At 50.8% G+C, this 24,412-nt stretch overlaps 1 pseudogene; it reads right to left on the bottom strand.

Moving 5' to 3' along the window:
- Positions 1-4,287: 4,287 nt before the first annotated feature.
- LOC149325832 (uncharacterized) lies at positions 4,288-9,110 on the bottom strand (annotated as a pseudogene).
- Between the last annotated feature and the right edge of the window lie 15,302 nt (positions 9,111-24,412).

Here is a 24,412-nt window from a genome sequence, read left to right as displayed (position 1 = left end):
GACTGCGGGTCTCCCGCGCCATTTATTCATTAGGCGCAAATAAAAACCATTATTATTATTATTAAATATGTTTCAATCAGAATACTGCCTGCGCGAAATCAATCTACTCTACAAATAAAAACAATCACAAGAAAGAAGACCAAATTTAGGTATTTCTTGAAACGATCTCTGTATCAACTGGAAGAAAGGTAACTTCAGAAGAGCTTGAGAAACTCAAAGTGCAAAGTGGGGAAAATAAAAAAATTTATTTCCCTCGGTGTACAGGCACCCAGAAAAGTTTTCGGAACACGAAAATTCCAACAAAGCGTAATTTCTGGGCAGCCTAAGCACGCAGCCATGCAGAGAAGTATGTGTTTTGTAGTTCCCAGCGCGAATTGCAGAATGCACCCCGCAGGGCCGGGCTGCGCTTCTAGTCAGCGAGGAAATGGACGTTTTTCGTGATTTATGCGTTCCGAAAACTTTTGTGGGCACCTTTACGTGGCCCCCAAAACGGAACGAGGAGTAGAAGGTACCTGTGCAAACCATTACAAAAAGTTAAATGTTTCGGTATACGGCGCTTAATCTCCGAAAGGTAAACCACAGCCATCGAAGAGACCGCAGTAGAGGACTCCGTAATATTTTCGGCAATCTTGGGTCTTTTAACCTGCACTGACATTGCACAACACACGGACGTTTTCGGCATTTAGTGATTTCAGTTCCCTTTTTGGGCAAACTAGCGAACATCGACTATACACCGCAGCACACCGGGCAGAGGACGTGAGCTAGAACTGCTGGAGCTTGAAGCGAGCATTTCCGTCCCCTGCTGAACTGTGAACCGGCACGGCGCGAGTGGAAGCACACCGTGTAGGCCCATCAGAGCGCCAAAGGGAGCCGAAGGTCTACTGGACACCTGAAAAACCGGTGGAGCAGTTTCGATCAGACCGTGCAGTTCGCCTTCGGCCTTATGTGTTGCTAGGGTCATTATGCCGGTCTGCTCTTCACTCTCTGTGGTTTCAGATGCAGGAACAGGCTGTTCTACAACCAAGCACTGACCTGTCGAGCAACCTATAACCTCGTCTAATCTATAAGCCTAGGGTCATTATGCCTACCCATCATAACGTCGCGCCCTCACTTCCCTCTCCTACATCTCTGAGCCACCCCACCACGAATGCCCCCGGCACAGTGCCTTTTCGGGCCTTCTAAAGCGTCGCTTGATGGTCAGGGTGCCTTCCTAAAATGTGCTACGCCTTGCCTGCCATACATCTCATGCTCCCTCCACTCTCGATGACGATATAGGATACACTTTTTTAATATATATCTCGCCACCATCGACATGCAGCCGCTGGACTGAACGTAAAAAAATGGCAAGGGGGCGAATTCATTGTAACTTTTCAATCCGAAGAAATATATTATATTTAATCACTTCGCATTTTTCGTTACTGGTAACTGTTTGCAATCGTTGTGTGCTGCTCCGATGCCGCAAATACATTGAAGCTTATGTACGCACTGTATAAAATTGTCTACGATTGCGTTATTTCGTAATTCGAAATTTGAGCGCAGTTCATCAGCAGTTTCAGCGTTTCGATAGATTGAGGCAAAGAATGCGAGCAAGACATGCTAGTACAATTAAAGGCAGCTTTTTACTTTTCAGACATATTCCTTCTTCAAGAAACACTCTACTAACAGTAAAGTTACGCTTGCGAGAGACTACAATACAAAAGAATTATTGCACTTAAAGTGCACTACCGTAACAGAGAGAAGCAAACAAACAAAACACAATTTGTTCACTGAAGCTTAAACGACGGCTCTGGCAGTCAACGCCCTTCTTATATAGGCTCGCTCCATGTCTGTCTGTTCTTCGCGCCAAGGCAGGCGTGCACATACACAATGTCGCCTGTGCAGTCTCATTCTCCTTCTTGCCCAGGGCGCGCGCCCTCATTGGTCAAAGGCCGGGAGTGGCTTAGAGGAGCATCTGGAACTTTCTGTAGTGGTGCCTCCGCCGTCGCGCGAGTGAAAAGGTGGAGGCATCTCTTAGCTCACGCTAGGCTACGCCCTCTCCGACAACATCGCGTAGAAACGACTCGGACAGTCCAGAACAATCACCGCGTCGGCGAGCGGTGGGAGAGGGGGCAGTCACACACAGAAGGCTGGTCGCTCTCCAAGGGTTCCTTCTCCCCAGTTTTACGACGCGAGCGGGCGAGTGCCGTCCACGCGGCGCTGTATTTTTTTTGTTTCTTGCTAAGGAGGGGAGGAGGTTGCGCTTTCGGCCATCGACGAGGGCGACGACGCGAAACGCAGAAACGTGCGCATAAGAGCTGCGCTCTGAAAGCGCAATAAACTGAATTAAAAGCTGAAAGCGAACCTACATTTCTGCCGCCAGGCGGCCATCGGTAGCTTCGGGCCTTTGTAGATTTTTTACGTCTGCTGAGAAGTGTGTGCGCCTTGGTGTACGCATAGGGAAACATACTTCTGTTCAGGGCGGAGACTCATGTAGGGCCCTGCGGCAGAGCTAGTACACTGCCGCCAGCGCCCCGAGCGGGTGAATAGACCATTAATTTCGTCCTCCGAGGTTTTAGGCCCGTGCTTCAGCTCTGTTTATGTTTCGGTTTCGATAGCAATGCTTTCGATTCTGATTTACCTTTGGCTATTAAAATAATAAAATACATCGTATGAGTGGAGCACAAGGGCTTTAATATTTCATTTCTATGCATGCAATACATATAAACGTAACAAACTCTCGGATCGCAGAGGATCGCAAGGCTTTTACAGGAAATACCACCAAGCTTCCGAAAGAAGCTACGAAAGCTGAATTAGTTCATGAAGGTTGGAATAATGCAATCAGAGTTGTTCTTAATTTAATTTTGTGCCGTCCTTGAGCCGCCTCTTTCTGTTGCAGACATAGAAGGGAGTGGTTTCACACAAAGAGTTTATTTTTTCTTGTTCACAATTCGAACTGTACAGGGAGACGGTCATTTAGGCATTTCCTGTTTGGTTGATACAACACGTTCCAAGGGATAGCTCGCTTCTGTGCACGTAATTTTTGGAGCACTAGCACATAACAGAATTCTTTCTACTTTTAGAATGAATTTTTCTTTTCTTTTACAATTTTTTTGCAAGGGTAAGTTTGGCTATCGCTTACAAACGTGCTATGGCGGCCGCGAAAGCGAAAATTTTATTCGGCCAAGAACAAGCTTCGGCAATGTTTGCTTAGTAATGCAATAAGCCATGATTTTTTCAAAGAAATCGAAGATTCAGTGGCAAGTCTGGAACAGTTTGCGTGGAATAACCCGATAACGTTTAAATGCCAACTATGGGCTGGTTTGAAGAAGCCTTTATGATATTTTTGTACCTCGATTAGTGTTACAGTGTAGGTTGAATGCAATTTCTTCTGCTTTCATAATTGGAATGGTTCCATATTATGCTGTTTATTGCGAACTCATATTGCATTGCCAATAATTTTTTTTCAGGAATTCACCCCCTATGGATATTGCTATTCCTGAGCAGCATACTAAACTGAACGACTGGAATGATGTCCCTGTGTGCACAGTGTGTAAATGTCAGGGGAAAATTTGTGCATTCATTTGGCTGCTTGGTATTTTCATGTTTCAGCAGATGAAATGCAGATCTGTCCAAAGGATGAATTGGGCCATTTGTGACCATCATTTGACAGTAGTGATAATTGCAAGATGATTACTTCTATTTATCTACTTTGTACTTTTGTTCTCTACATGTTGCATGTATTCTTTAAGGAAAGGTAACGCGAATCCGTTGTGAAGTAAAAAATTCGCCTGACTTGTTTGCTGTGGACATTGCGATGCCACAGTTAGCATTTGTGATCTCCAAATGCTCACTTGTTTGAAAAAAGTATTTCTTCTAGGATAGGTGCAGAAAGGAAACAGCTTGGAACCCCTTGTGGTCATTTTCCTGATCTGGACTTCACATCTTAAGAATGTGTGAAAGTATATTAGTCTAAGCAAAGCAGTGGGCAGGGTAACAGGACAATGACAGGAAAACACACGTACAGCGCTGATATAAAGCGATGGGCAGGACGGCAGCAGTCTTTACAAGATGCCTAATCGTTGCATGTTCTTCGTGCAGATCCTCGCGGCTGTTGCTGTTTCGCTTTTTTGCGACTTCGACTCAAGAGCGCCTGCGCAACCATCTAGCTTGCGGCACGTGGATGGTACCATCAGCTTTGCTACGGACTGCCATGTCACCCTTGTGGTGATATACCTGGCGTGCTCCACTGGGCACCTGACGGCTTCCCACGTGCCTGTCTGCATCGTCCAATCACCATCGGCCCTTGGTCTACGGCAGCTCTTCCTCGGACTATAAGTCGGACCACACCAGCGTACCGCTTCAGTGGGCAGGACGGCAGCAGCCTTTACAAGAAGCCTAACCGTTGCATGTTCTTCGTGCTGGTATGTTACCTAAAGAACGCTCACTGCGTTCTATCTGATGATCGTTGTTTGCTGCTGTTTTCCTGTTCACAGAGTTTTGTTATCTTCTGTTCAAATGCTGTATTTTGCTTTTCTCGCCTTCTACAAAGCGGGGACGTTGATCAAAACCCAGACACCCCTAAACGATGTGTTGCCGACGTCACATCGTGTGGCCCGGCTGAGGCGCATGCCACGCAACAATAGCCCTGATGTTGTTGCTCGATTTGAACAAATGTTTTAGGGCAATGCCCCAAGGTGGAGTAAATTTGTAATCAGGGAGTAATTACTCATTGACGTCCACCCAAGCGCAGCCGTACGTCTACAAAAGAAAGTGTAGGGCGTAAGCTGCTCGGAGATCCTCAGGGAAGACAAGACGTCTGTTCTGTTCAACCGTTTATTCTCTGAGTAACGGAGCTGCGGCGGGGAGCGCGGGAGGCGCGCCCCGCCGCTGCGAGAGGGAAAAGGGAGGAGAAGGAAAGAGCGCGCCAGATGCGGGGGCGCGCGGGGTGCGGTCGGGTTCCTTTGAAGGGACGCCGCAGACTTCGACCGCAACGGCGTTCACCTCACGTTGCCGGAGGCGTAGGGAAGAAGCACGCGTAAGTTGTGCCGGTGAGGGCTGGCGCCATGGCTGGCGCACTACACGGCTCCCCCCCGAGAGAGGAAGCCAAGGCGACGAATGATTTACTTCTTTGGGCAGCTGGGATGCCAGTGGACGCGACGAGCCGGAGGAGCTTGCTGTCGGTCGGAAATGAATGGGGCTGTCGCAAGTGCAGGCGCCGAAACGCAAGAGACTGGGGCCTCGATGTACGCTGGCTTGAGTCGTTCGAGGGCCACTGCATCTCGCGTTCCGTTCAAGTCTACCAGGAAAGTGGAAGGACGGCGCTCAAGGACGCGGAAGGGGCCGAGATAATGTGGTTGGAGGGAACCACGCACCGGGCCGTAACGCACGAAAACATGGGTTGCTGTCTTTAAGTCTGGAGTCACGTACACAGTGCGTTGGTGTTCTCGCGTCGGCTGTGGTTGAAGGTGGCGGAGGATATGCCGGAGCCTGTCGACGTATTCACTTGCTGTGGACGGGACGGCGGGTTTCGCGCTTTCCAAGAAATCGGCTGGAAGACGAAGGGAGGTTCAATAAACAAGCTCGGCACAGGCGCACGAAAGGTCCTCTTTGAAGGCAGATCGGATTCCGAGCAGCGTGAGCGGAAGAGCTTCGAGCCATTTGACGGGGGGTCCGTGCGCCGTAAGTGCTGCTTTGAGGTGCCGATGGAAACGCTCTACGAGTCCGTTTGTTTGTGGATGGTAAGATGCAGTCCGTAGCCTTGCTGCTCCGAGCAGTTTGAGGAGTTCTGTGAAAAGCGATGACTCGAACTGACGACCGCGGTCCGTGACGATGGTTGTGGGGCAGCCGAACCGCGCTACCCAAGTAGAGACGAAGGCCGCGGCGACAGTGGCTGCTGTGATGTCGGCGATTGGTGTAGCCTCAGGCCATCGGGTGAAGCGATCGATGCATGTCAATAAATACCGGTAACCTTGGCAGTGGGGTAGGGGGCCAACGATGTCGATATGGACTACTGCGAAGCGTTCGTCGGGCTGCAGGAAGCGCTGCGTTGGGGGCACAGGGTACCGGTGTACTTTCGCACGTTGGCAGGGTGCACACGCGCGGACCCAGTCGCGAATGTCGGTGTTCATGCGGGTCCAGACAAAGCGGGATGTGGTCAGCTTTTGAGTTGCACGAATTCCAGAATGGGAAAGGGTGTGCAAGGATTCGAAGATTATCTTGCGGAAATCGATGGGCAAAACGGGCCTTGGCGTACCTGTGGAGGTATCACAAACGATTGGCACGTCATCAATGAGGACTGTCTCGAGCTTCAGGGATGTTTGCGCTGTACGTAGGCGGCAAAGCTCGGGGTCCCTTGCTTGCGCTGCAGACAGTTCATGTATGTCGAAGGGAAAGGAGGACGAAGTCGATGTTTCGGAACGACTGCGCGTGACGGCATCGACGCGACTGAGGGCGTCAGCCGGGGTGTTGTCGGCACCACTGATGTGTCGGATGTCAGTCGAGAACTCAGATACGAAGGAAAGTTGTCTCACTTCCCGTGGCGTATATAGGGATGCAGGACGGCCAATTGAGTAAGTAAGAGGCTTGTGATCCGTGAAAACGGTAAATGCTCTGCCCTCAAGCAAGTGGCGGAAATGACGCACTGCCAGGTATATGGCGAGAAGTTCGCGGCCAAAAACACTGTATCGTGTCTGGGCAGGAGTCATGCGTTTTGAGAAGAATGCGAGGGGTTGCCACACGCCACTGACCTGTTGCTGAAGGACAGCTCCGAGCGCTGGGTTGGAAGCGTCTGTCATGAGTGCCAGCGGATAATCGGGGATTGGGTGGGCGAGCAGAGTGGCGTCGGCCAGAGCGCGCTTGATGGCATTGAAGGCATCGTCCGCAGTGGTGTCCCAGTGTAGTGTTTTCGCCGAGTGCTTGCCGCACAGCATGCGGTCAAGTGGTTCAAGCAGGGTGGCGCAGTTTCTGATAAATCGGCGGTAAAAATTTACGAGGCCAAGAAACTGGCGGAGCTTCGTGCTTGAAGTGGGCTTGGGAAACTCGGTGATTGCTTTCACTTTTTCGGGAAGCGGGCGGATGCCGTTGTTGTCCAAGTGATGGCCGAGGAATACGAGAGCTGGTTGTCCAAACTCACTCTTTTCGGTGTTGACAACAATGCCGTTAGTCGAAAGACGCTCGAAAAGTTGGCGTAGGTGGTGGAGGTGTTCTTCAATACATGAACTTGCCACGAGAATATCATCCACGTAGGCGAACACGAAGGGAAGGCCACGTACGACGGAGTCGATGAAACGCTGGGAGGTCTGCGCAGCGTTGCGAAGTCCGAATGGCATTCTCAAGAATTCAAACAGTCCGAATGGTGTCGTGATCGCTGTTTTGGGGATATCTTCTTCTGTTACAGGGATCTGATGATAAGCCCGAAGAAGATCTATTTTTGAAAAGATGGTTGCACCGTGCAGAGAAGACGTGAAATCTTGTATGTTGGGCAATGGGTATCGGTCCGGGACGGTCTTGGTGTTCAGAAAACGATAGTCTCCGCATGGTCTCCAGTCTCCTGACCTCTTCGGGACAAGATGGAGTGGAGATGCCCAGCTGCTGGATGAAGGTCTAATAATGCCAAGTTCCAGCATATGCTCGAATTCTGCACGGGCCACCTTGAGTTTGTCCGGAGCTAGGCGTCGTGGGCGAGAGAAAACAGGTGGTCCCGATGTTATGATGTGGTGCTGAACGTCGTGGCAGACGGGTTGAGTCCAATCCGGGGGTGACGTTAGCTTTGGAAATTCATTAATCAGGGCTGCAAACGGCTCTTTGGCAACTGTAGCACATGAGGGTGCTACATCGGTAGTTGCACGCGCTGCTATGCCGTGAATAAAGAGTATCGTTGCGGAGTCAATGAGGCGCTTCCGCTTGACGTCGATGAGGAGCTCGTGCTTCGTTAGAAAGTCGGCACCAATTATCGCAGAACCAACGTCGGCGACTAAAAATACCCACCGGAAGACTCTTCGAAGCCCGAGGTTGAGCGTCACAGAGCGCTGTTTGTAAACAGGTACGCGCGTACCGTTCACTGCTTGCAGGTACGAAATTGCAGCGGAAGCACGCTCTGCTTTTGTGGCTGGGAGAACGCTCACCTGGGCCCCGGTGTCAATAAGAAATTTCTGTCCGGTGGTTCGGTCGTAGACGTGGAAAAGGCGACACTCTTCTTGGCACAGACCGCTCGTCGCCGCTAGTGGTCGGCCGGCCCGGTTTTCCGTCCAGCTGCAAGGCAGGAGGCAGTGGCGGGCGTTGGCGCCGAAGCGACGATGGTGATAGCAGATGCGTGGGCCTGCGGATGGACTTCGCTCACTCTGTCCGCGCTGTCGAGGCGTTGAGGAGCGGTGACGTTGGCGTCCACGGCATAGAGGCGGCTCTGAGTGTCTAGTTGCCGCAATGAGTTTTTCGAGCTGCTGACAAAGGCGGTCAACTTCGGAAGGCGTAGCGGTGGTGGATGCAATATGCGACGGCTGAGGAGTGGTGACGGGGACGGCCAACGGCGACGACAGTGTGGGCGTGCTGACGGCAGCGACGGTCAAGTGTGGGATGGCCACTTCCATCACCTTGTCGGCTAGCGCGGCGAGTGATGTTAAGTCCATGGTTGTGGCTGTGGCAAGCACCATTTGGACGTTGGACGGCAGGCGTTGTAGAAAAAGTTCACGCAGCACAGCATTGTCCTTGGTCTGCGCACTGCTACCGAGAAGCTGCGTCATCCGCCGCAAGAGCTGACTTGGTCGCCGGTCACCGAGCTCCTCGGAGGAGAGTAGCTGCTGTATTTTCGTCCTTTCGGACGCGGCCGTTCTTTGCAGTAGGGCTGCCTTGAGGTCATCATATGGATTTGCCGGAGGATTGGTGCTGAAAGAGGTGAGTATGTCGGACACCTCCTCTGCAGCAGTTGATGGCAGTGCGCCGACCACGTAGTGAAATTTCTGCTTCTGTGATGAAATTCTCGAAAGTTGGAATTGAGATTCCACTTGCAGGAACCACACGGCTGGGTTGCGTTCCTAGTACGGTGGGAGACGCACTGTGACTGCAGAGACGGCTTCGCCGGGCACATTTGGCGTTGTCTGGTTGAGGTTGGGCGTAAGTGGCTGATTTTGTTCCATTTCAGCTGCGTGCGTTGACGTCCTGTCCTCAGCGTGGGGAAAAGCTAGGCTCTACGTTTCTTAGGTTCGTCGAAAACCGGGTCACCAATTGTAGGGCGTAAGCTGCTCGGAGATCCTCAGGGAAGACAAGACGTCTGTTCTGTTCAACCGTTTATTCTCTGAGTAACGGAGCTGGGCGGGGAGCGCGGGAGGCGCGCCCCGCCGCTGCGAGAGGGAAAAGGGAGGAGAAGGAAAGAGCGCGCCAGATGCGGGGGCGCGCGGGGTGCGGTCGGGTTCCTTTGAAGGGACGCCGCAGACTTCGACCGCAACGGCGTTCACCTCACGTTGCCGGAGGCATAGGGAAGAAGCACGCGTAAGTTGTGCCGGCGAGGGCTGGCGCCATGGCTGGCGCACTACATAAGCTATACAGCTTTCTCAGAAACTTCGTAGTTAACGAAAAATTCGTCCTGGTCCGGGGTTCGAACCCGGGACCACCGCTACACCGGAGCAGTCGCTCTACCAATTGAGCTAACCGGGACGGCAAGCTTATGGTAGGGCGAGAGCGAATTGATCAATAACTCGAAGTGGGAACAGTGTTGGTCAAATGTTTTAGGGGAATCTCCCAAGGTGGAGTAAATTTGTAATAAGGGAGTAATTACTCATTGGCATCCACCCAAGCGCAGCCGTACGGCTACAAAGGAAAGCTATACAGCTTTCTCAGAAACTTCGTAGTTAAAGAAAAATTCGCCTTGGGGGATTCCCCTAAAACATTTGACCAACACTGTTCCCACTTCGAGTTATTGATCAATTCGCTCTCGCCCTACCGTAAGCTTGCCGTCCCGGTTAGCTCAGTTGGTAGAGCGACTGCTCCGGTGAAGCGGTGGTCCCGGGTTCGAACCCCGGACCAGGACGAATTTTTCTTTAACTACGAAGTTTCTGAGAAAGCTGTATAGCTTTCCTTTGTAGCCGTACGGCTGCGCTTGGGTGGATGCGAATGAGTAATTACTCCCTTATTAAAAATTTACTCCACCTTGGGGGATTCCCCTAAAACATTTGACCAATACTGTTCCCACTTGGAGTTATTGATCAATTCGCTCTCGCCCTACCATAAGCTTGCCGTCCCGGTTAGCTCAGTTGGTAGAGCGACTGCTCCGGTGAAGCGGTGGTCCCGGGTTTGAACCCCGGACCAGAACGAATTTTTCTTTAACTACAAAGTTTCTGAGAAAGCTGTATAGCTTTCCTTTGTAGCCGTACGGCTGCGCTTGGGTGGATGCCAATAAGTAATAGGGGATATTCAAAATTCCGCAAGTGCACTTTTGCACATAACTATGTTGCCAAAAACAAGATGGCCGACTTCGCTATAAAGAAACTACGTGGGCTACAGGACAGGCGCTAAAGGTGTGGATAGATTGTAAGAAATGTATTCTGGAAGAATCAAACAAAAAACTAGTCTTTCTTGCTTTGTTTTATAAAAGCTGAAAACGCATGGTCAGCCATCATGTTTTGGGCAACATTGTTATGCGGGAAAGCGCACTTGCGGAATTTTAAATATCCCCTATTACTCCCTTATTACAAATTTACTCCACCTTGGGGGATTCCCCTAAAACATTTGACCAACACTGTTCCCACTTCGAGTTATTCATCAATACGCTCTCGCCCTACCATAAGCTTGCCAAGTTATACGCGATGGTGTAAAAATGGCGTACAGAAACTGCACCACAAATCTTGTCATAAATGGTGAACTGTCGCGCCGTATAGATGTACGCTCATCTGTACGCCAAGGTTGTCCATTGTCGCCCCTGTTGTTCTCACTGTTCCTTGAACCACTCTGCCAGAAAATTTTGCAGAATGAAGAAATACGCGGTTTTGGCTTCCACACGTGTGAAGTTCGTGTGCTTGCTTACGCGGATGACGTTGCCTTTTTTGCATCGGACAGGGAAAGCATTACGGCTGTACTGAAAACAACACAGGATTTTTGTGCCCAGAGTGGGAGCATGTTAAACATAGATAAGTGCCACGACCGCTCAATGGAGAGCGCACTGGGTGCGGCCCGTCGCGTCGCCCGAAAGAGCCGTATTGCGCCTAGTTCTCATCGCCACCGCTGCGGCGCCACCGCTCCGGGACGGGTCCGGGCGGAGAGGTGTGCTCAGCGGCCGACGCAGTGCTTTCGTTTAGGCGTCGGCGCGGTAGACGCTTTATAATTTTAGCATTTATGACCTGCGTTTCACACTTTATGGTGATGCCACGTGCAAGTTTGCTATTGATAGCGTGATAGCGGCATGTCACCATCACTGCGCTTTTCAAAATCGCACGTGCGTTTACACCGAGAATCGAGGCAGAAGTGCGCTTCGCCGAGCCGTCACCCATTCTGTTACGGGCGTTTCAACCACTGTAATAACTTATTATATATTACAGTCTTGAACTCGGGACAAGGTTTCGGGCCACTTATTCAACGTGAACTTTCTGTAAACTTTTGTGGTCGTAACGTTCTGTATTATAGTTCAGCCTGTTGCTCCGTTTTCGCTGGAAATAGTTCCAAGTGGGTACCACCAAGTACGAGGGTCATCCCAAAATTAAGGTTTGCAGTTCTTTTATAAATCGAAAGATATGTTTATTTTAAGCAAATTACAAATCACTTAAAAGGGACACCATTCTTCTACTTTTGCACATAATCGCCGTTACGGTCTATGCATTTTTACAGACGCTGGGGCAGTTTTTGTATGCCCATGTCATACCAGCTCGCCGCTAAGCCGTTGAGGAATCGTTTGACCGCATCTTTCACTTCGTCATCATCAGTGAAGCGCCTTCCAGCGTGGTGTTGTTTTAGCTTTGGAAACAAGTGGTAGTCACTTGGTGCCAAGTCCGAACTGTAGGGTGAGTGGCTTATGACTTCCCGTACAAACTGTTCTAGGAGAGCGATCGTTTGACAGGCAACGTGGCGGCGAGCATTGTTCCTCTTCTGCGATTTTGAATCGCCCGTCTGAGTTTCTTAAGGGTTTCACAATATCTGTCCGCGTTTACTGTGGTGCCAGGAGTCATGAAGTCTACCAACGATACCCATTTTCGATCCCAAAACGCAGTTGCCTTTGCCGGCAGGCTGCGCTCGCTTGAATTTTCGCGGCTTGGGCGAAGATGAGTGCCGCCACTCACGTGATTTTTGTTTGGTCTCAGGCGTGAAGTGGAATGTCTAGGTTTCATCACCCGTAACAATAGAATACAACAATGTCTCCGTTTCATCTCCAGAATGCGGAAGAAATTCGCGGGAGAAGTCAACGCATTGTTGTTGATGGTCGTCTGTGAGCATTCGCGCAACCCGTTTTGGGCACACCTTCCAATATTTCAACTTTGCTGTCAAACTGCTATGAATAGTGCTTCTAGAAAAACGCCAGGAACCAAAATGCAGAGATCGTCGAGTGTGATCCTCCGATATTGCCGCATCATTTCTTCGACCTTGGCGACCGTCTCATCAGAAATTGACGGTCTCCTGCTTCTTCGTCGTGAATTCCAGTGCTACCGGCTGCGAACTCCCTACACCACTTGCGGAAGTTTTTAACATCCATGCAAGACTCTCCGTACACTTCCATCAACTGGCGATAATTTTCGATTGGTTGAACGCCATTTGCGTGAACTTCGCTCCTGGCGGTAGCGACAAACGGGAGCTCCATTTCAAATGGTTGTCGGGCCAAGACTGACAGTCCCTTTCGCGCTGAGTCGTCGCTTGTTTGGGACACTGGGAGCAATGAACACAGCAGTATGGCTAGCAGCCACGCAAATAGTTTCCCTGCGGTCGCAGCCCTTTGGAGACTTTACTTTTGGGATTACCCTCGTAAAAATACTACTGACACAAACAGTTCCAAAAGAAACAACACAAGACAGCCAGTTCAACCAGACTCCAGCAGGCTCGGCCAATGTTTTGCGTTTTATTTTGAAGCCACGTGATGCACCGAAGGAATTAAAGCCTATTTTACAAGCGAAGAACTTTCCTCGAAAGCGTTTTATGAGCAAGTATGATTTTTTCCTGCGTAAGATTGATGTTTTCTGCCCAATTGGTTAGCAGTGGTCGCATTAGTTCGGTTAGAAAGGCTTTGCAGATGTCGTCGGTGTGACTGCGGTCTTCTCTCTCGCAAATCAACTCCGGACATTGCTCAAAATAGGGAAGAAGGGCTGAAACCACCATGCGCTTAGGACGCTGTCGACGCAGGCACCGATGACAAGCACGCAGAACTAGCTGGACCACGCGGTCACGCAGAGCAGTTAGAACGAAAACATGTGCCAACACAGCCAGCGCACTCCTTCCGCGTCGTCTGGCCGTCCGTGCCGGCGGCGGCTTGTCACGGAGAGGTGGCGCCCCCGCGGAGAAAAACGGCGGAAACTTCAACTTCTCCCAATACGCGCTCCCCCAGCCATTGAGGCGCGACGCGGCGGGCCGCACCAAGTGCGCCCCCATTGAGCGGCCGTGTAAGTGCATTGGTTTGTGGCATGGCGCATGGGACATGACTCCAGATGTATTCGAAAATGTTCACTGGTCCACTACACCGAGCACATATCTTGGGGTGCCTCTTGATTGCTATCGTGAAAGCGATTCGGTCTGGAGCATGAAGGCCGGTGAAATGAGAGAGATGACATCTAAATGGCGTGGGCGCGACCTTTCAGTGTTCGCGCGTGCCACGGTATGCAATGTTTTTCTAGCAGCAAAGATAATGTACATCTTGCTGGTGTTGTACTGTACACGGGTGAATATACAGAAGTTCCATCGCATCTTTGCGACATTTATATGGCAGTCCAGTTGGGAGAGAACCTCCCGAACGAATCTTTTTCGGCGAGTCGCCGAGAGGGGTCTGTCCCTCTCTCACTTGTTTTTAAGCCAAGTGGTCATGCGCTTCATGTTTCTCCGCGAAAGAAGAAACCCTTTCCTCCAGTGTTTTGTTCAGTTTATGTTGCCAAATGCACTCCCAGACTTTGTAATCTCCTCTGCCGGAGGTGGACGCTACAGTGTGTCCCGTTACCTCCGTGAGGTTGTCGCATCTTATCGATTCCTTGTCACCCGTTTTTCCAGAGAATATTTGGCAACTGTGAAGAAAAGGCAACTTAAGAAAGACTTATTACCCGTCCTTTTTTCCCGCTCCCTTGTATCGGTCGGCCTTTGGGGCCTCACCGGGACAAAATGTGTTAAAGTGGGTAAGAAGAATGTGGGTAACGCCTTCATCAAAAACTTTCTTCTTTCAGCTGCACACAGGTATCTTACCTGTTAAAAGCTGGTTACATGAAAGAGACATATACGTCCCGTGGGGCACCCATTGCCTTCTGTGTAGGAAGGAGGAAACAATTGACCATGTTTTTGTCGACTGTAATAATGCAATCTTCTTTTGGGACGTGTTGCAGCGAACCATAAAGAAAGATTTGCCGCTCACTCCGCACGGCATTAGGTTTCTGCCTGTCGAAGACGATGGAGCTCCATATGACACCATTTTTCTACTTGGCTTGCATGCAGTGTGGCGTAGTGCCATGGCATATCGCCATTGCAATCCTGCAGCCAGATCTGTGTATCAATATTTTGCTGAGAGTGTCCTGAAAATTTACGATGTGTTAAAAGACCGAGGTTTTGACGAAGAAATTGTATCCCTTTTCCAGAATCTATCCCAACTGAAGAAGTTGGAATGGTCGCTGGAAGCGAGGAGTGCTGTAGCCATGTAAATAGCCATGTAAATAGTCACATATGTTGTAATGCACTGTATTCCCACGCCTTTGAAGGCAATAAAGAAAAAAAAAAGTCCCGGTTAGCTCAGTTGGTAGAGCGACTGCTCTGGTGAAGCGGTGGTCCCGGGCACGAACCCCGGACCAGGACGAATTTTTCTTTAACTACGAAATTTCTGAGAAAGCTGTATAGCTTTCCTTTGTAGCCGTATGGCTGCGCTCGGGCGGATGCCAATGAGTAATTACTCCCTTATTGCTCGATTTGAAGCTGCGAAAAATGAACTTGAGAATAAAATGCACTCCGCTAAATATTTATATTTCCGCGTTCAGCTGCAAGGGCTGCTAAGAGATAACGCTCGTAAATTTTGGCACTCTGTTTTACCCTCAAACACTTCATCCACCTCATTCGTTATTAATGAAGAAATTGTGACTGACCCTGTTCAAATATCTCATGCATTTAATGCCCACTTTCATTCTGTCTTTGCACATGACAATAACATGATTCAATCTTTCAGTTTTCCTAATCATGATCATTCTATCTCGGATATCATGGTTAGCACTCCGGGAATTTTAAATCTTATCTTGTGCCTTGACAAAAAAAAATGCGCTGTACCGGACTGTATCTGAAACACCTTCCTTGCACGTTATTCTTTACTGTCATCTTGATATCTCTCAAATATTTTTCAAAAATCTCTTTATAGTGGCATTATCCCTTCCTCATGGAAACCCGCTAATGTACTCCCTTCTCTATAAATCCGGCAACAAACAACTTCTCTCTAACTATAGGCCGATCTCTTTAGCTGCACATTCATGCTAGCTCCTAGAGCATATTATTTATAAACACATTGTGGAATTTCTTGAAGCAAATAGTCTTCTATCTAGAGCTCAACACGGGTTTCGTAAGGGGTTTAGTACAGCGACTCAGTTTACCGAATTTTCACATGACATTCTTCTCAGCATAGATAGCGGTAACCAAATCGATGCCGTATTCATCGCTTTCTCAAAAGCTTTCGACACGGTCCTTCACTTTAAATTATTATGCAAATGGTATTATGGCGGCATATGGTTGTTTTTTCTTCTGATTTTTTAATCAATTGGCTTTAAGCGATAACATATTCAGTAATATCCTAAATTAATCAACACCACAAAATAAATAAAGAAATTAAAAAAATCCCCTCTGCCCCTTGGTTTCTGTGGCTGTTGGCTTCTGTCATGCAAACCAAAAGTAATTCTCAATAACTCTCAACTTGTTGATTGGATTGCCGATTTCCTCTCACACCGCTCCCAGTTTGTTTGCTTCAATTCCGTTGATTCTTCCTTAGCCGATGTAACCTCAGGTGTTCCCAAGGCTCTGTCCTTGGCCCTTTGCTGTTTTTGCTCTAGATTAATGGCTTACCTGACAATATAACCTCAAAGATCCGTCTATACGCCGATTATTGCGTACTGTACCACACTTCCAACTCTGTCACTGATCACCTCCTTCTAATGAGTCTTTTGGTATGTTCCGTGACTGGTGCAATGCGTGGCAGATGAACATCAATTTCAGCAAAACAGTTGTCGTGTCTTTCAGTAAACGCCTATCGCCTTCTATTTACGACTATGCATCACTGCAACGGGTACATGAATATAAATATCTTGGCGTCGTTTTTTCTCACAATATGACATGGTCAAAACACATCGATTACATCACAGCTAAAGCTCTTAAAAAGGTAGGTTACTTGAGGCGCACAGCACCGGATGCTCCTAAAAAAGCCAAATTGCTGATCTAAAACACTCTAATTCGCCCTAATATTGAATACGCTTCTAATGTTTGGAATCCATACAAGCAATGTGAAATTGATCAAATGGAATCTATACAACGAAAAGCTGTAAGATTCATTTTCCGCCGCTACGACTTTCATTTTTCACCCTCATCAGCGATGCCTTCCCTAAACTTAAGCCCGCTCGCATCCCGCCGAAAAACTGAGTCCTAAAAGTTCTTCACTCAATAGCCCATTCTGCTAATTGCCTTTCAGAGGGTAAACACATCTCGTTTTCAAAACCAATATTGAGGAACCTATCGGACATAGGACCGGGGGGTAGAACCTTCCGGTACATCAGATCGTTTCTGGAGGGTAAAACTGCGGAGATTGTAGTCGAAGAAATGAAATCGGATCCCTTCCCATTGGGGGGCAGGGGGACACCGCAAGGGTCGGTATTATCGCCCTTCCTATTTAATCTCGCCATGATTAAGATACCACCAAGGCTGCAAGGGATATCGGGACTTAAACATACATTTTATGCCGATGACATTAGTCTATGGGTAAGAAGAGGCAGTGACGCACAATTGGAAGAAACTCTACAGCAGGCGGGGGATATTGTGGAGGAGCTAGCAGGGGAAGCAGGACTCTCGTGCTCTCAACCCAAGTCCGAGCTTTTTGTGCTGAGGGATAAACCAAGAGGGATACATGCGAGGCACTATATGCCGCCCCTACCTTTAGAGGTGAAAGTGAGGGAGTACCGGTCGCTGATGTCCAAACGATCAGGATCCTGGGTATGTATCTGCAGACTAACAGGAAGAATAGCAAGTCCTTGCAAAGGCTTAAAAAATACGGTCAATGCTACCGTGCGGCTAATCAGGAGAATCGCCAATCGTAAGAGAGGTGTTATGGAAAAGGACTTGTGTAAGCTAGTGCAGGCGTTTGTGCTGAGTACAATAGTGTATGCGACGCCTTATTTGAAGTTGGACGCGGCGCAAAAAGGAAAGGTGGAGGCTTTGAATAGGCAGGCGTATAAAGCAGCCCTTGTGTTGCCTCACAATGCGTCTACCGAAAGGCTGCTGGGATTAGGGGTGCACAACACCCTAGAAGAACTACGGGAGGCGCACTTGGTGATGCAGCTCGGTAGGCTTTCAAAAAAAAAGCAGGAAGGGACATATGGGAAAGGATCGGCATTGGAGTTGACGTTCCAGCCGGTGACACGAAAATTCAGATGAGGCGGGAAATGCACAAGGGCTTGTACATAAAACCTTTGCCCAAGAACATGCATCCAATACATCCCGAGGACTGCAGGAAGGCAAGAGCCAAAGCTTTACATGCTAAATACGGGAAGTACAACGGGGCAGTCTATGTAGATGTCGCCGAGTATAAGGACAAGGATGCATTTGCAATTGCGGTGGTGGACGGGCGGGGACGCTTGATCGCCTCTGGATCAATCAAAACCCGCTCCCCAGAAACTGCAGAGGAAGCGGCGATAGCACTAGCTATAACTAGTAGTAATGCTGACCTGATCTTCAGCGATTCAAAAAAAGCCATCCGAAATTTGGCGAGGAGCAGAATATCTGTCTCAGCGGCGCGATTGCTGAATGGGGCCACGGGGCGAGGGACTACGGAGGAGGAAATTTTCTGGGTATCTGCACACTCTGGGAACCCTGGGAACGAGACGGGTTCGCATGAATGCTCGAGGTTTCGTCAGCCGAGTAGATGAGCCAGACGTCCCGGGAAGGTCCACGAGAGATGCGCTGGTATCCTTTCATGACATTACTAACCATTTCAGACTTGAGCGGAGGATTTACCCACCCCCGGACAAGCAATTGGTGAAGGCGCAGGAATGCGTCTGGCGACGATTGCACACTAAATGTTTCTTCAACCGATACGTGTTGAGCAAAATCTACCCTGACATTCAGCCGGAGTGCAAATGGTGTCAGGAATTGGCAACTTATGACCAGATATTATGGAGCTGCAGCATAGCACCGCCACCGGCGGATATTATGCGTGATCCTTCCCTCGAGCAGTGGGAGGCCGTGTTGGCCAGCTCAGACCCGGTCGTCCAGACCAGGGTCGTGGCGTGGCCCACCCAGGTCGCCGTCAGCCATGGGTTGATGGCCATCTAGCACGGAATCGTCCACACATGCTTTCTGACGAAAATAAAGTTTTTCCATCCATCCATTTGCAACCAGGAGCCATCACGATCTTAATATCCAACCTTTGTTTGCCCGCAATAACGTTTTCAGGTGCACCTTTTTTCCGCGCACTGTGGAGAGCTGGAATTCTTTGCATGGTAACATTCGTGCATTATCGATATCTGAATTTGCGTCGGCAATTCAGTCGTAGCGTTGTATGTTGTTGTTTTCAGCGTTTATATTTATAATGCTTGTAATGTACCCTTGTATGCGTGGAATTGTTCGACATTTTATGTACCCACTCCAGCTATAGCCCCTGGAATGGGGCTGCAGTATTTTCAAATAAATAAATAAATAAATAACTGGGGGATTTACTGCATTGCTCATAATAAATACGGGAAGCATCATTCAAAATACACAGATGGAAAGTCATGGAATCGTCATTGTGTCACACCTGTCGTGACTACTTATCCAGATATTCAATTTCTTTTTTCGTTAGCGTTAGTGATGATGTCCTTACGCAGGTTGAACAATTCTTATTGGTGTAATGTGGGGACTCGCACAGGTAGTGTGGACGGCCACAGTCCTTGTCCCAGCAGTGCTTCTTAGCAGGCCGGCGTTCGCAAGCGCGCACCCGAGCTTCGTCAGCTTCGTCTTCTATCTTCTTCGTCGGCGCTAGCCGCTGGGGCATCAAACCCCAACTCTCGTTCTTACAATACCCCCGGGATGAAAAGGCGCCATCCTGGCGGCCTAAGGGCACGAGACGAGAGCTGGGTCGTAGTAAGGCTTCAGGCGGTCTAAGTGCACAATTTCACGGCCGCGGCGGCGATGGTCAGACGAAGGCGAGATGGGCTCCACGAGATAGTTAACTGGCGATGTTTGCTGAACAACGCGATAGGGGCCCTGGTATTTGCTCAGCAGTTTTGTAGACTGTCCTGGGTTGGAGGAGGGGACCCAAAACCAAACCAAGGATTCCGGAAGATAGGGCGGCGGCAGACCGGGAGAAGCGGCGCGGGAGCTGTTCTGACGGTGCTGGTCGTGTGAAGTGAAAGAACGGGCGAGTTGGCGGCATTCTTCGGCATGCGCAGCGGCCTGAGAAACGGTTGTAAATTCGGACGAATCGGGGCGGTAACGAAGTACGGTGTCCATGATGGAGGAAGGCTCGCGTCCGTACAGAAGAAAATACGGGGAAAAACCAGTAGTGGCTTGCGTTGCAGAGTTGTAGGCGTATGTAACGAAAGGTAGAATGTGGTCCCAGTCTGAGTGATCGGCAGAAATGTACTTGGCCATCATGTCGCCGATGGTCCGGTTAAAGCGCTCGGTCATGCCGTTCGTCTGCGGATGGTACGAAGACGTCGTGCGGTGAACGATATGACACTCCCGAAGGAGGGCTTCCACGACGCCGGACAAGAAGACGCGACTCCGGTCGCTGAGCAATTCCTGAGGCGCACCGTGACGAAGAATGATGTGCTGAAGTATGAAACCGGCTACGTCAGAGGCAGTCGCAGCTGGCAACGGGGCAGTTTCGGCATAGCGCGTGAGATGATCAATGGCGACGATGATCCAGCGGTGCCCGGCGGCAGTGATGGGAAGAGGGCCATAGAGATCAATTCCAACACGGTCGAATGGCCGGGCGGGACACGGTAAAGGTTGCAGAGGAGCAGGTGAGTGCGGTGGCGGGTTCTTGCGACGCTGGCATTCCAGGCAAGAGCGTACGTATTGGCGGACAAACGGTACATGCCCCGCCAATAATACCGAAGGCGCAGGCGGGTAAAAGTTTTCAGCAGACTGGCATGAGCGCATTGCGGGTCGTCATGATAACTGGCACAAATGGCGGAGCGGAGATGCCTTGGAATCACGAGCAGCCATTTGCGACCATCGGGGAGGTAGTTCCGACGGTACAGCAGCTGGTCACGCACGACAAAGTGATGAGCCTGACGACGGAGTGCTCTAGAAGGGAGGTGCGCTGAGCGGTTGGCTAAGAAATCCAGAAGAGAAGTGATCCAAGGATCCTTGCGCTGCTCAGAAGCCATATCAACGTTGTCAAGAGAAGGTGCGAGGCCGGAAATAGATGGCGGGTCAGGATCAGAGGTCAGAGGGGAGCGCGAGAGAGCGTCGGCATCGGAGTGTTTGCGACCGGAACGATAGATGACCCGAATGTCGTAATAATGTAAACGCAGAGCCCAACGAGCGAGGCGGCCAGATGGATCTTTGAGTGAAGACAGCCAGCAAAGGGCGTGGTGATCGGTAATAACATCGAACGGGCGCCCATATAAGTAAGGACGAAATTTTGTGATCGCCCAAATAATCGCCAAACATTCTTTCTCTGTGACAGAATAATTAGTCTCTGCTTTTGTGAGTGTACGGCTGGCGTAAGCAACGACGTACTCATTGAAACCAGGTTTTCGCTGGCCTAGAACGGCACCGAGACCAATGCCGCTGGCGTCCGTGTGGAGTTCTGGAGGCGCGGAAGGGTCGAAATGGCGCAAGATCGGAGGAAAAGTGAGAAGCTGGCGCAGCGTTGCAAAAGCTTCGTCGCATGCAGGGGACCAAGCCGACAAGTCGTGGCTACCAGCGAGAAGTTGCGTCAGCGGGGCGATAACGACAGCAAAATTCTTGATGAACCGGCGAAATTAGGAGCAAAGTCCAACAAAGCTTCTCAGTTCTTTCATGGACGCGGGCTTCGGGAAATCAGCAACTGCGCGGAGCTTGGCAGGGTCCGGGAGTACACCATCCTTGGAGACGACGTGGCCTAGAATAGTCAGCTGACGGGCGCCAAAACGACACTTTTTCAAGTTCAGCTGCAGGCCAGAATCACTGAGACAGCGAAGAACACTCTCGAGGCGGAAAAGATGAGACGGAAAATTCTTGGAGAAGATGACAACGTCGTCCAAGTAGCAGAGGCATGTCTGCCATTTAAGTCCACGGAGGATGTTGTCCATCATACGCTCAAAAGTGGCAGGCGCGTTGCACAGACCGAAGGGCATCACATTAAATTCATACAGCCCATCAGGCGTGATGAAAGCTGTTTTCGGGCGATCGACGTCGGCCATCGGCACCTGCCAGTACCCAGAGCGCAGATCCAACGAAGAAAAGTATTCCGCTCCCTGCAGGCAATCCAGCGCGTCATCTATACGAGGCAGGGGGTAGACGTCCTTCCGAGTAATTTTGTTTAGCCGGCGGTAGTCGACGCAGAATCTAATGGAGCCGTCCTTTTTCTTGACGAGCACGACCGGAGAAGCCCACGGGCTGTGAGAGGGCTGGATCACGCCGTGATGTAGCATGTCGTTCACCTGGTCATCAATGATGCGGCGCTCGGCGGAGGAGACGCGGTAGGGGCGTGGGCGCAAGGGTCCATGGGTGCCAGTGTCGATATGGTGGCGAACCGCTGTTGCACGACCCAACGGTGCTTGAGGAGAGTCGAAGGATGCGCGGAAGCGCTGCAGCAAAGCGATGAGCTGGGCGCGTTGGTGAGGTGGTAGAGCGGCATCGACAGAATAGGAAAACATATCCGTGGCGGACGGGTCGGTGGGAGGAGTGAGGGCGTTGATGTCATGGGCGTCTGGATCATCAAGGACAGGAGAAGCGTCGTCGAGATCGATCACATCAACCGTGCCAAGCGATTCTCCCCGAAGTAAAGTGGTGGGGAATGGCAACGGGTTTGTGACGTACAGGGCGGCACAACCACCAGAAAGAGTGAGCACGGCATGAGGGAGCATGACAGATTTTCGGTGCGCACAAAGAGGAGAGGGTGAATAAAGAACAGTAGCGTCAGAGAGGGTAGCACAGGTCAGCGGCACGAAAACAGAAGAGAAAACTGGTACGTCGACGTCGTCAGCGGCGAGAATAGGCGCGGCGGTAACAGGGGAGACGTCCACAAGAGCATCACACAGCGGCGACAAATCAATTTCAGCACGTGCACAGTCGATGATGGCGTGATGCGCGGACAGAAAGTCCCACCCGAGGATGATGTCATGCGAGGAGCGGGCGAGAACGAAGAACTCAATGGTGTATGAGAGGCCTTGGATGACGAGGCGGGCAGTGCACGCTGCGAGAGGGCGAATGGGGTCGGCACTGGCGGTCCGAAGCGAAAGGTCAGAAAGCGGCGTCATCACTTTTTTTAGTTTGCGGCACAAGTTGCGACTAATGATGGACACGGCAGCACCAGCGTCAATAAGCGCGTCAACAGTAACACCTTCAACGATCACGTCAATAACATTCATGGGAGCGGTGATAGGGCTTGAGACAGTCGTTGACGGCGCAGTTCTTGCCTCCGGAACTGCGGCGCCTAGTTTTCCGTTTGGAGGGGTGGTGACCGGCGGCGCATCGGAGAGAGCGAACGGCGTCGAGGAGACGGCGACCGATGGCTTCGGGTGTAGGAGTCGGAACGAGACGGAGAGGGATTCTGAGGAGGTAGAGGAGAAGTGACAGGGACGGAAGGCAACGGAACGTCGTACGTCGGTGGGCGCCCGTAGTCGTAAGGACGGGATCCGCGCGTGCGGCACCAGCGGGCCACATGACCAGCGAGACCGCAGGCATAGCAAATCGGGCGGTTATCTGGCGTGCGCCACGGATTCACAGGGCGGGGACCGGTGCGAGGCAGAGGATGGTGAGTTAGTGGCAGCGCAGGGGCGAGCTGCTGCTGAGGGTATACGTTGACAGGTGGCGCATAAGTAGGCATAACCGGCTGAGGTCGTGGCCGGGCGACTGCTTCAGCATATGTAAGCGGTGCAGTGACCAGAGGGGGTGGATTGGCAGGCGGCAGGACCTCAGCTACCTGCTCCTGGATGACACGCTGAATAGAAGGCGACAGCGATGGCGTTGGAGCGGGTTGGCAGGTAACCAGCGATAATTGACGAGCCACCTCCTTCCGCACAAACTGCTTGATGTGCTGAAGAAGTGTCGGCTGATCGTGGGCAGGACTGCCTGCTGCCAAGCTCGAAATGCTGTCGTCCGAGCAAGTGGTACGGCGGGTGACATGTCGCTGTTTGCGGAGCTCGTCGTAGCTCTGACACAAAGACACCACGTCGGAGACGGTTTGGGGAACTTTAGACAACAACATTTGAAACGCATCGTCCTCAATCCCTTTCAGAATGTGTCGGATTTTGTCCGCCTCGCTCATAGATGGATTTAGCCGCTTACACAAATCAACGACGTCCTCGATACAGCTCGTGAAGTTCTCGCCGTTCTGCTGGGCACGACTGCGCAACCGTTGTTCAGCACGAAGTTTTCGGACAGCGGGGCGGCCGAACACGTCAGTCAGGCTGGTTTTTAGAGCCGCCCAGGTAGTAAAATCCGCTTCGTGGTTGCGGAACCACAAATTGGCGACATCGGTCAAGTAGAAGATGACATTTGTGAGCTTAACGACGTCATCCCATTTGTTGTAAGCACTCACGCGTTCCTAAGAGGCCAGCCAATCTTCTACATCGGTGTCGTCAGTACCGCTGAAGATCGCAGGGTCGCGCTGACGGACGGCACCGGAACAGACGACAGCGGTGGAGACAGGTTGGGCCGAAGTTTCAGATGTCGTGCTAGAGCCTGGTAGCCTGGGCATCGTGGCGTAGCTCCAGGAGAAGAGCAAGCAGCACCTCCACCAAGTGTAATGTGGGGACTCGCACAGGTAGTGTGGACGGCCACAGTCCTTGTCCCAGCAGTGCTTCTTAGCAGGCCGGCGTTCGCAAGCGCGCACCCGAGCTTCGTCAGCTTCGTCTTCTATCTTCTTCGTAGGCGCTAGCCGCTGGGGCATCAA

Source organism: Amblyomma mixtum, chromosome 10 (genome assembly GCF_055824585.1).
Source record: "Amblyomma mixtum isolate Tamu chromosome 10, ASM5582458v1, whole genome shotgun sequence".
Lineage (NCBI taxonomy): Eukaryota > Metazoa > Arthropoda > Arachnida > Ixodida > Ixodidae > Amblyomma > Amblyomma mixtum.
Note: the sequence above shows the minus strand (reverse complement) of the source record. Positions and strands in the feature narration are given on the sequence as shown.